This window comes from Colias croceus, chromosome 23 (genome assembly GCF_905220415.1).
Source record: "Colias croceus chromosome 23, ilColCroc2.1".
Lineage (NCBI taxonomy): Eukaryota > Metazoa > Arthropoda > Insecta > Lepidoptera > Pieridae > Colias > Colias croceus.
The window spans coordinates 5019521-5032055 of record NC_059559.1 but is presented as its reverse complement, the minus strand read 5'-3'; the positions used below and the strand labels follow the sequence as shown (position 1 = coordinate 5032055).

At 33.4% G+C, this 12535-nt stretch overlaps 1 protein-coding gene across 2 annotated transcripts in view; it reads left to right on the top strand.

The window, feature by feature from the left end:
* Nucleotides 1–12535, top strand: part of LOC123702126 (protein single-minded) — a 50114-nt gene that overhangs the window by 12430 nt on the left and 25149 nt on the right. The window lies entirely within an intron of this gene.

The following is a 12535-nucleotide window of genomic DNA, read 5'->3' as shown; positions in this document are numbered from 1 at the left end:
CCAAACCTGAAAATTTTTATTTTTTAAACAGTTATTTTGTTAACTTTTCATACGAAATGATATTTAAATATGTAGGTAGTAACTAGTAGGTATAAGTTTTGGAGCCGCTAAGTTATTAGTGAAAACTGAAAACATTAGGTACCTACCTAGTTATGCTAAAATTACCTTTTTACACGTCCACATTTGAAACATAAGTAGAAACCCAGAAAACCATTTGTGATACAAAAGTTCTTCAAAATGTTCGTAATCGTAAGTAGGTACATATAATATACCTACCTATTGAATAACACAGAGCTTTCCGCCCGCGACTTCGTCCGCCTAGACAATGAAATAAAAAGTAGCCTCCAAAATCAGGCTCTAATCTATAGGTAGGTACTATAAATAAAAAAAGGTAATATTATAAAGCTGAAGAGTTTGTTTGTTTGTTTGAACGCGATAATCTCAGGAACTGCTGGTCCGATTTGAAAAATACTTTCGGTGTTAGATAGCCCATTCATCGAGGAAGGCTTAATCCATAGGTACTAAGTAATATTATAAATGCGAAATTAACTCTTTCTGTCTGTTTGTTACTCAATCACGCCTAAACTACTGAACCGATTTGCATGAAATTCGGTATGGAGATAATTTTTGATACCCGAGAAAGGACATACTAGGCTACCTTTTATTGCGATATATGTACCACGGGCGAAGCCGGGGCGGACCACTAGTAGGCTATCATCACGCTCAGACCAAAAGGAGAGGAGCCACGCGGGTGAAACCGCGGAGCGCAGCTAGTCTCCAAATAAGAGATACAAACAAACACACTTACGCATATTAATTATTAGATATGTATAATTTTAGTAAGGAAGTATGTATAGTATGACTAGCGGTCCGCCCCGGCTTCGCCCGTGGTACATATTTACGTTTTCTCTATATAAGAACCATCCTCGTACTTCAAGGAATATAATAAAAAAATAATTATCGAAATCGGTTCAGCCGTTCTCGAGTTATGCGCTTACCAACAAATTTTGCGATTTATTTTTATATTACCTATAGGTAGACTAGCCGTCCGCCCCGGCTAGGCTTCGCCCGTGGTACATATTCACGTTTTCTCTACATAAGAACCATCTTCGTACTTCAAGGAATATAATAAAAAAAGAATTAAAGAAATCGGTTCAGCTGTTCTAAAGTTATGCGCTTACCAACACATTTTGGGATTCATTTTTATAGATATTACTAGCTTACCGCCCGCGGCTTCGCCCGCTTTCTTTAAAACGATTTGAGATTTAAACTATCCTATCTTTCAAGTTGGATCGAACTGCACATGGTGTGCGAATTTTATTATAATCGGTTAAGTGGTTTAGGAGTCCATTGAGGACAAACATTGTGATTTATATATATTAAGATTTATATATATTAAGAGATAAGATTGATTACTCTTTTCGAATGATGAAAATGTGTTCTAATTTCAAGCTGTTTATAAGATTATTTAGTTGCTAAAATTCATACACAAATTATATAAAATATATTGACCTTAAGTTTATTTTATTCGTATTAAAACAAAAAAAAAATATTTCAAGATTTTATTAATTTTCTTCCTTTTTTCTGTGTGGCAGAACTAAACCAAGCAGTTTTTAATTAGGTTTTTGATAATCAAACAAATGGCCAAACTTTGAATATAACTGATCCTTTCTTGATGTAGCTCTATTTATGGGCATAGCTGTGCCCAGCGGATTTACTTGCGGAGAAAACGAAATCTTTAATTGCCTATTTCAACCCTTTCGGTGCAGTGGTATAACCGTGGAAGCGTTACCGTTTACGGACACACAAATTCACATTAATTATTAGTAGTAGGATGTATTCGTTCAGATAAGGATAGAAGTAGGTATAGATTATAATGTAGATAATATTATATACCTAGTAAGTATTATATATTAGTATATATTATCTACATTACCTACCGCTAAGTTATTTCTTAAAATATTTATAACTATAGGTAGATCCGCTCCTGTTGGTCGCGTGATAATATAATATAGCCTACAACCTTCCTCGATAAATCTATACTAATATTATAAAGCTGTAGAGTTTGTTTGTTTGAACGCGCTGATCTCAGAAACTACTGGTCCGATTTTGAAAATTATTTCAGTGTTACATAGCCCATTTATCGAGGAAGGCTATAGGCTATATATCATCACTGTGATCATCACGCTAAGACCAACAGGAGCGGAGCCACGCATGTGAAACCGCGAAGCGCAGCTAGTGGGTTATAACACCGAAAGAATTTTCAAATCGGATCGGATCAGGAGTTCCCAAGATTACTTAAACAAACAAACTCTTCAACTTTAAAATATTAGTATTCCTAGATTAGTAGCATGTATTTGTACGAATAGAAGTACATATAGCTAAACTATACATTACCTACCGCATACTTCTTAAAATACAGATAATATGACCACGTGCGATAAATAATGGAAGACAAAGCAAAATAATCGAATTGTATTCATTACGTATGACCTTGTATCATTGACACACATAAAATTGCTGAATCATATGCTTTGTGCTAACTATCAACTTTATTCACGATAGTATATAGAACCTTCGATTGTGGCTGTTATTTATAAATGACGTGTTCTTACAGACTATTTTGTAATAAAACTAGCTTACCATCCGCGGCTTCGCCTGCTTTGTCTGAAACCTAATAAATTATATACTAAAACCTAGGTACCTCTTGAGTCTTGAATCACTTTATCTATTAAAAAAATCGCATCACAATCCGTTGCGTAGTTTTAAAGATTTAAGGATACAAAGGGATATAGGGACAGAGAAAGCGACTTTGTTTTATACTATGTAGTGATTACCTTTAGGTACGTAACGGGAAACGGCGCATTTACATCAAACGAACATAGAGCTAGAGCAAGAGCATACTTTCGTGATCTTTAAAAAAAATCTCGTTTTCAGTGTTGTCCAGTAAGAACATGACATATAATCTTTTCGAACGCACTGAACAACGAAAGTGTGCTCTACGCTTGTTTACACTAAAATAATTTGACACAGTGAGGTTAGAATGAGCATTCGCTCGTTTGATGTAAAGTTAGGTAGAAGCAGTTCTTGTTTTCCCATACCCTTGAAAATTGAACCTTAGATATATTTGACCCGATTCGAATCTGTTAATTATCTATATTTATTCTCAGACGATATATCTAAAATATTATAAAGCACTAGAAAATTAACATATTATTATGTTGTAGCAAAAAGAAATAGCAATTATGCAAGGTTACAGAAAATGCTATAGGTAGGAGCTACGTGTTTTTTATTGCAATTCTTCATTTTCTAAGTAGTTTTTATGTTTTACCTAATTATTTTACAGCATATAGTTTCGTTGTCTTTAAACTGCCAATCTTGCGGGATTACCTTTTAAATAATATTATAAAACTAACCTTTTGCCTGCGGCTTCGCACGCCTGAGCAAAGAAAAGTATGGATTTGAGTTTTTCACTGCGTCAAAAACAGCCTATATAATATTACTTCCTAGCCTCCCTCTCTAACTATGTAGAGGTATATCTCACCACTATAATTATACAGGGTGTCCCAAAAAGTAGTGATGAACGGAAGCTGGGAGGTAGAGGACCTATAGAGGGCTATCCGAATCACCCCCATGTATGTTATGCGATTTTTAGTATTTTCGGGGTTATGACATTTTTTTCAAATTTTTCATCTATCGCTGAGTACGATGAGATTTTTAACTAATAATTTCATTTTATTATTCAGAAGGCTTCAAGCGAAAAATTGAAATCTAAATGTGGTAAGTACAAAATTTTTATTAACATGATGATCATTATAACCAAATTAAAACCAATAAATAGGTGTTTAATTACCAGAAATTTTTAAAATAACCCCGCTGTTGCTCAATTTTAGTGCGACATCACCGTAAAAAGTTGTCTTTTAAATGTCTGAATGCCAAACGTCATAACTCGGAAAATACTAAAAATCGCATAACATACATGGGGGTGATTCGGATAGCCCTCTAGGTCCTCTACCTTCCAGCTTCCGTTCATCACTACTTTTTGGGACACCCTGTATAAAAAAAGTTTCGCTGTGAAAGGAAGACAAGCAAACAAACACATTCACATTTATAATATACTAGCTTTCCGCCCGCGGCTTCGCTCGCGTTTTCAAAGAAAAACCCGCATAGTTCCCGTTCCCGTGGGATTTCCGGGATAAAGCCTATCCTATGTGTTAATCCAAGTTACCCTCTATATGTGTGCTAAATTTCATTGTTATCGGTTCAGTTGTATTTGCATAAAAGAGTAACAAACACACACATCCTCACAAACTTTCGCATTTATAATATTAATATTATAGTAGGAAGTAGATACCTAGTGATAACAAATAACAATGACAGATTTTAGACATCTCCAGTCTTTATACAATATACAGGGTTTAAAAATAATAATAACTTTGCCTCCATCAGGCCGGTTGCAAAGCTTCGACCATCAGTGGCCTGTGCGTACGTCAGTCGCGCTTGTCATATTATTAGGTATGTATGGAAATACGCGTGCGTATGGTCGGTCTAGCTATGAACGGTTTTATGAATTTCCATACATATGACAAGCGCGACTGACGTACGCACTGATGGTCGGTGAAGCTCTGCCTGTGAGCTCTGCAACCGGCCTCAAGTCAGAAATTTCTTCCTGCCCTACCTGAGGAAAAATTCTTGTTGACAAATGACAGATCACATATTGACACGTTAAATATCGTCCGGTAGCCATGTTGGTTTTACGCAAACAACGATAAAATGGCAGCCATGTTCGATTCCAGGTAAATGATACATATATTTGATTCAATGAATGATTTGTTTTGCTTGCTGACGTCACCAACTATTGTTTTTTATATATTTATTTTTCTGCGTTTGTACTATAGTATGTGTATGTATATGTATTCTATTTATATAATAATATGTATGTATATGTTTATTACAATGCATATGTATGTATATATGTATTTTATTTATTTGTATTATTTTGTAGTAGTATGTACTTATGTACCTAGTAGGTATCTATGATACTTACATAATTTTATTTATTTATTATTATTATATTATTATTTTTTTTCTTCTTTTTGCACTATCCCATTAACTTCATACATTTCCTTTCCATCAGGTTGCCTGGTAGAGATTGCTGCTTAGCAATAAGGCCGCCTCTTGTACAAACTATGCCTTTCTTATGTATTAATGTTATTTTTGTCATATTTTAGTTTGTGCAATAAAGAGTTATAAATAAAATAAATAAATAAATAAAAACTTACTAAGTTACTACGCTACGCAATCCTATCCTATCTTATCCTACTTATCCTATCCTACTTATTATAAATGCGAAAGTTTGTGGTTGTTACTCTTTCACGCAAACACTACTGAACCGATTACAATGAAATTTAACACACATATAGAGGATACCTTGGATTAACACATAGGATAGGTTTTATCCCGGAAATCCCACGGGAATGGGAACTATGCGAGTTTTTCTTTGAAAACGCGGGCGAAACCACAGACGGAGAACTATAGTAGATAGTCAAATCAAATAACTCTTGATTAAAGGCAAAACATTTATAAAACCTTTTCTATATATTAATTACCATCTAGAAAACTATTAACTTAAAAAAAAACAATTTGTCGTAAGCAATTTTAACTTAAAAGTTTTTGTATCAAATTTGCAATCAAACATGCTGCAATTCTATAATAATAGATGCATATGAACTTTGATCATATCTAGTGTTGGTACTTAGTATGAAGCTGAACTCACTGAAGAGATTTTGCTTGTTTGAATGCGCTGATCTGAAGAACATCTATACCGATTTCGATAATTCTTTCACCGTTGGTACCTACGTGATCCCTGAATACGGACTACTTCTGAATTATTACAAATACATTGTACTTCCTAATTTAAAATTTTAACTTAAATTAAGCGTAGAAGTTCAGACTTCAGATTAATTTACTTGAATACAGTAGAATATAGCAACGTACCTACTTATGATAATAAAAAATTTCTTGTCACGATTTTTTTCGCATCACTATCACTACGTAGTACGTAGGTATACTATAAAACAAAGTCGCTTTCTCTGTCCCTATTTCCCTATGTCCCTTTGTATGCTTAAATCTTTAAAACTACGCAACGGATTTTGGTGCGGTTTTTTTTAATAGATAGAGTGATTCAAGAGGAAAGTTTAAGTATAGGTATATAATTTATTATGTTTTAGGTAAACAAAGCAGGCGAAGCGGAAAGCTAGTAGATATGATAATAAAAAAATTCTTGTCATGATTTTTTTGTAATTTTCGAGAGCTATGAACCATACAATAATTTCTTCTAAAAATATTATTTACTAGCTTCCGCCCGCGACTCCGTCCGCGCGGATGTCGGTCTTTGCGTGGATGGTTTATTTCTCCATTTTGAGTAACTCGGACAATGACATCTTATAAATATCTATTGGACCCAAATACGGCTAGCTCTATAATAATACGCAACGTGTGTTCGCGGTACCTATTACAGAACAACGTCTATGGATAACTGAAAAATTGAGATTAATTTTTTTTCTACGTATTTTTCCAGGATAAAAAGTATCCTATTTTACGCCCAGGATAATAAGGTATAATTATACCAAGTTTCATCGAAATCGAACCGGTAGTTTTCACGTGATGTCTTCACATACAGACAGACAGACAGACAGACAGACAAAAATTTTTTTAATCACATATTTGGGTTTGGTATCGATCCAGTAACACCCCCTGCTAGTTATTTTTTCAATATTTTCAATGTACAGAATTGACCCTTCTACAGATTTATTATATGTATAGATTTACTAAACCTGTCCCATACAACTATTGGCAGATACTTACGCTTAAACAAGCAAACATTGAAATTTGAAACCATAAATAGATCATAGATCATTTTACGTAAAGCACCCGAAAAATGTAGCGATCGTCACGCACAAAAACGATCTATACGGATTTCGGATACGTGCGTGCGCGCATGACGGATTCAAAATGGCCGCCGTTTTTTCTATTTTTATTTGTTTTATTGCAAAGAATGCATTGGTGCAGTCACGAAGTGGATATTAGGATGGATTTTTGGCTATTGATATATTTTTATTGTAATGTTTGTTGAGTTGAATCTCGAAATACATTGAAAAAGTTAAGTCAATGAGTTTCGGAAGGATTTGGTTATTTTTATAAATCTTCAAATACAAATTGTAAATTGGCTTGAATGCTTATTTTTTTTTTGTAAAGTAATAAAAACAGTAAAAAATAGGTTTTTTTAAATATTAATTAACGGCAGGTACATGCTGTAGTCAGATTGTACAATTCGCCGTATTACATAACGGCTGGTTGTTCCAAAAAACATTTTGGATTTATTATTGCAGCAGGTTGTTAGTCTTTTGAACCGTTTGGCGTTCGTTTGAAACTTCTGTTTCCGTGTAATAATTTATAAAGTGCGAAACAAACAGAACATTTCTGATTCCGAATTCTTGACCGCAATAGCACTCAGCTTTTGGCAACAGAAGCTTCTGTTCGCAATTCAAATGTTTTTCCCCTCAGAACTTTCCACTGGATGAACCAATTTTGTTGATCATCTTCAATTTGAAAGCTGTTGTCCCATTAACTTTGCTTAATTTCTGAAAATGACGGCGGTTTAGTTTTAAATAATAGTATAAAAATACCTAACGATTAGGCTTATAGGTACATCTAATGATGATTAGCATATTATTTAGCTGTAAGCATGAATTTTTCAAAACAAAGCTCTTGCTCGTGGTTTTGTCACAACGGAAAATTTTAATGATGTGACTTCCATGTCTGAAGTTAGGAGGCTAGAGTAGCATATACTAGTTTTAACCGAAGCATGTAATTTCTTTTGGAAATTCCTTTTACTATACATTCGAAGTCGCGGGGCACGGCCAGTATTACAATACCTACTTTAACGGTAGCAAGTGTACGTGACTTGTACACACTAACAGCAGTGTATTTACGTTGTGAGCACGTATTAGTACATTGTTGCGCGATGACATGTCGTAAATAGCGTACAGTGTTGCGATTATTCGCGTAAAGGTGTGTGTATACTGGGAGGGTGATGTAAAGGTATATTGGGAGAGAAAAATGAATTGAACATGTTTAAAAGAGTGGGTGATAACTACGATAGTGTTTTAATATGTTTAAAGCTAAATTACCTTAACTCATAGGGACTTTACTTACTTTGGGAGGTGAGAGTTAAAAAATTGGTTTAAGTACGCTTAAAAGTACCTCTATATTAAGGGATGAGAGAACAATGTCTAAGTATCTGTACTAGTAAAGTTTTATATTATCTGTTGTATGGGTAAATTTGCGTACGTATAAGTGCCTACTCTCGTACCCTCGTAGCACAGTATCATAAAATATAATACACGTAGTCTATGAGCTAATCCATCTCTTCTGTAATGTTTAGACTAGATCCTATAGTAGGTAGTTTATCTTAGAGAGTGTGTACTTATATCAGGATCGAGTAACTTGGTTTCGTCTGAGCTTCCTTGGTTTTTAAACTAAACTGTTTTATCATATCTGCCTTGGACAAATTAGTTTGGATTAGACTATAGTTACTAGTCAATACTATCACATACTTTCGCGTATAAGAAAAATTAAGCCTAGGCAAAACGAGTTTATCCTGAAAGAGGGTTTTGCCGGTAACATGAAACATCTATACAATCCAGGGTATAATGACGCATGAACATTGAGCACCTTTTCGTGACAAAGTAAAGGCAACTAAAATTTATCGTTAGTTAAGTATTACAGTATTATAGTTACACATTGTTAATTTTGTTAGACTTCTAAGTTCTACGTAAATACAAATGCAACAATGTTGCGGTAATTTTGTATGTATTTGTAACACGGTAAATTTGTGTGAATGAGAAATAACAATCAGCGGAAATAAACACGTTCTGTAACTGAAAATCTTTATAATTTTTGCTGAAGCAAGTTTCTTACAGGTGAAATTATAATATATACATGTAGGTAGTCGCGTTGAGAGAAAAAATTCAAGGTTGCGTCATGGCAATACGTCACGTCATGGAGTAAGGCGACGATTTTGGTATCTTGAAATCTTGCCAAGGAAGCTTCACTTTTGACACGTGTGCTCGGCACAAACGCTCTTTTTGTGAACACGGCTTTTATAAAATAATTAAATCAAAAACAAAACGTTTTTGCGTAAAACAGCTACTTTACATCTAAGTATGTAGGTAGATCATTCTTTATTCAACAACACAAACACACAAATAAACAACAACACATTTATCAAACCATAGTCTAGCCACATACAGTCTAGACTGAAGCACCCTCACTGTGACGTCACTAATGGTCAGGTCAGACGACTCAACATTTTCGGTCGTACTTTGATGTTAAACTTCTGTTAAATTATAATTGACGTCATTAGAGTTTGTCACGGACTTAGATAAAATAGGAAAATACGTTTTTACGAAACTATGGTTCGTTTTTAATTTAAGGAATTACGATTTTCTATTAACTTTTAAAAAGCACCACAAGCTCCAGAATATAGCTTTTTCTGTGTGTATTTTATTCCCGCTATTTCTATTTAAATTTATTACGCCTAACGCTAACATAATCCTATAAAGATATAAATTTTTTTAGTGAAATAAAAATAACAAATTTCTCGAAATTTGATCGTCATTCAATGGAGGCGCTAGTCATTCAGTCAAATAGCATATTTAACTAGATGACGTCGACATTGCCATGACACGACCTTGAATTTTAACCCTCAATGCGCCTAAATAAGTTTCCCTTCAACATGTTCAGTAAAAGAAAAATTACAAATATCTCGTCAACTCCTCTCAAAAGGCCTTTCTAAATCGACGCTAACAAACATACAAACCTTTACCTAGGTACCTACATAAAAAGAGCGTGAGTGCCGAGCACACGTGTCAGAAGTGAAACTTCAATCTTGGCAAGATTAAAAAATCAAAAATCGTCTACTTACTCCATGACACGGCGGTATTGCCACGACGCGACCTTGAAATTTTACTCTCAAATCGCCTAAAGAAGTATTACGAGATTACAAGACTATAAATAAAAACATTCCAAACACTTACAATCAATTTCACTAATAGCAACCCTAAATGCCAGATGTTTTACCCACCAGATTACGAGCCCATATAATTTTTGTTGCGCACAATAATCTTATAATCCCCTACTATTGGGGCGGATAGCGATAAATCTATGTTTCCTGTAAATCACCTAGTGTTTTTACACCTTTCAATGTGTCACAGACTTATTTGGAGTATGACGGAATGTTTCTTTAATTTCATTTATTAGGTAATTAAAATTAGGTTTCTCGAGTGCAAAATCGTTTTTTTTTTTCAATTAAATTTATTTAAGGGGTATTTTACACTGCGATGCGATGATGCGTAACTTAATTGCGTTACATAAAGAAAAATAAAATAAATAAAAACGTATTGAAAAACAAAGGCGACGTACATTCGCAGCTACCTTTTTAAAACTAAAAATCTAGATTTACCGGCAGACAAGTCTTACAATTTTTTAAGGATTACTCAATTTAAAACTATGCATTTAATACTACATTAATTATTTCATTTATAGGTACATTAAGCAATAAGACATAAATTCACAAAAAATGCAACCTCAAATACCTATATAATTACAAACAACCTGTCATCCCTTAAAAGTTAAAACTGTACCATGAATATTTAAAACCAATATAGTAATAAAGCAATTAACATTACCCTTGCATGATTTATTATGCAAATTATAAAAAAAACCCTATTGTCTATGCTCCGTTCCCGCGCTGAACAATGCTCTGTCATTCTTCCCGCCAATTTTGATCTGTCAACTGAAAAAAAAAAGACAACTGAATGCAGCCCTAAAGCTTGCTATTTGATAATGGGCTTTAAGGGTACTTAATTAAAATTTATTTTTGAATAAATTTTTGGTAATTTTAAATCAGAAAGTATTATTTTAGCACTATAGCGCGATATGTATTGTTTAGTTTACTTTGAGGTGCGTGGGAACAGATTTTAAAATATTGTGATATTCACTAAAAATTAAAACTATTGTGCTTGCCAATAAACACTTGTCCTTATATTATAATTATTTATGAATAATGTATATCATATCAAACTACATCAAAGTGAGTAAAATTTATAAGTTATAAATAATTATGTAATGTTATTGATTACAATATTTTCACAGTGAAATTTTTATTCACAAGATAGAAAAATTCCTTTTTCTTTAATTATCTCTATGACTAAAGTTGTTATAATTGAATGTAGACGTGTCACTTATTCACATATTCGCAAAAACATAAAAATCAGTGCCAATAAACCGCCAAAATCACACCTCATCTGCATAATATCATTCACAATCCCACAACCCAAAATGGCCGAAAGTTCCCACAAACACGCAAATTGCTGAATGATTACGCATCATGAATGACTCTACAGGTGTCTACTACGCGAAAAAAAAAAACAAAACACAGTAAAACCTGTTGTAGACACGTGCGTCCGCCTTGCGGCCAAAGACAATGGCCGGTGACACCCCGCCTACGAAAAAAAAAGTAAAGACCATAGACAATTTTTTTTTGTTTTCATTGACTCGTTACTCGTTCCCACGTAGTTTTTGTGTTTCGAATTTGTCATATTTTATTGTTTATTGAAATATTTGTTAAAGCTTCGCGATCAAATAATATAATTTAATTAGGTATAATACCCACACATATTTAATAAGTACAACTATAGATTCAATTAATTTAAAAATTCAATAGACGTTATATTATTTTCTGCTTTAATTTAAAATTTCAAAGGGTGTTTCTATATCATAAACACATCCAAAAAAGTGCCCTATTAATTTAATTTATTTCGATTACTTCCTCTTCATCTCTATAGATGCTCTTCATCCTTTCAATTAAAATTGTAAACTACAGACATAAAAAAATACGAAACAAACAAAATATTCCCAATTTATTATTCTTACATAGATTCCTCCGTCGTCCCAACATAGGTTTAAAACTAAATCCTTTCACTTATAACGCCAAAATGTAATCCACTGATTCGATTATCCATTTACAAGCATTGTGTAACGGCTGAGGTAAACATCTGAAACGGATTATCCTTGTAAAGATTATAAGTTAATAGGTTTGTTCAGAAAATACTAATATTTTTTTTTTTTTCAATATGAGCTCACGAATTTTTATATGACGTGTGCTTTTACAGCGTGGGTTAATTGATGACACGTAACTATATTATACTATGTAATATGTTATTTTGTAAAAATAACCAAAAATGTATAAATGTACATGATTATTTGGCCTAATATTTTTTTCTGTATGTTTGTCTCTGAACTCCTAAACGACTAGAACGATTTTGATGATATTTTTTGTGTCTTCAAAATATAGATAATGGTCTAGATTTACAATTGAAACGCATTAGCTAGTCCTATCTTGATATGATTATTCGATCTCCTAGTCTAGGTAGTCTTTATAGGAAGCTGAGTTATATCGATAAAATCAGTC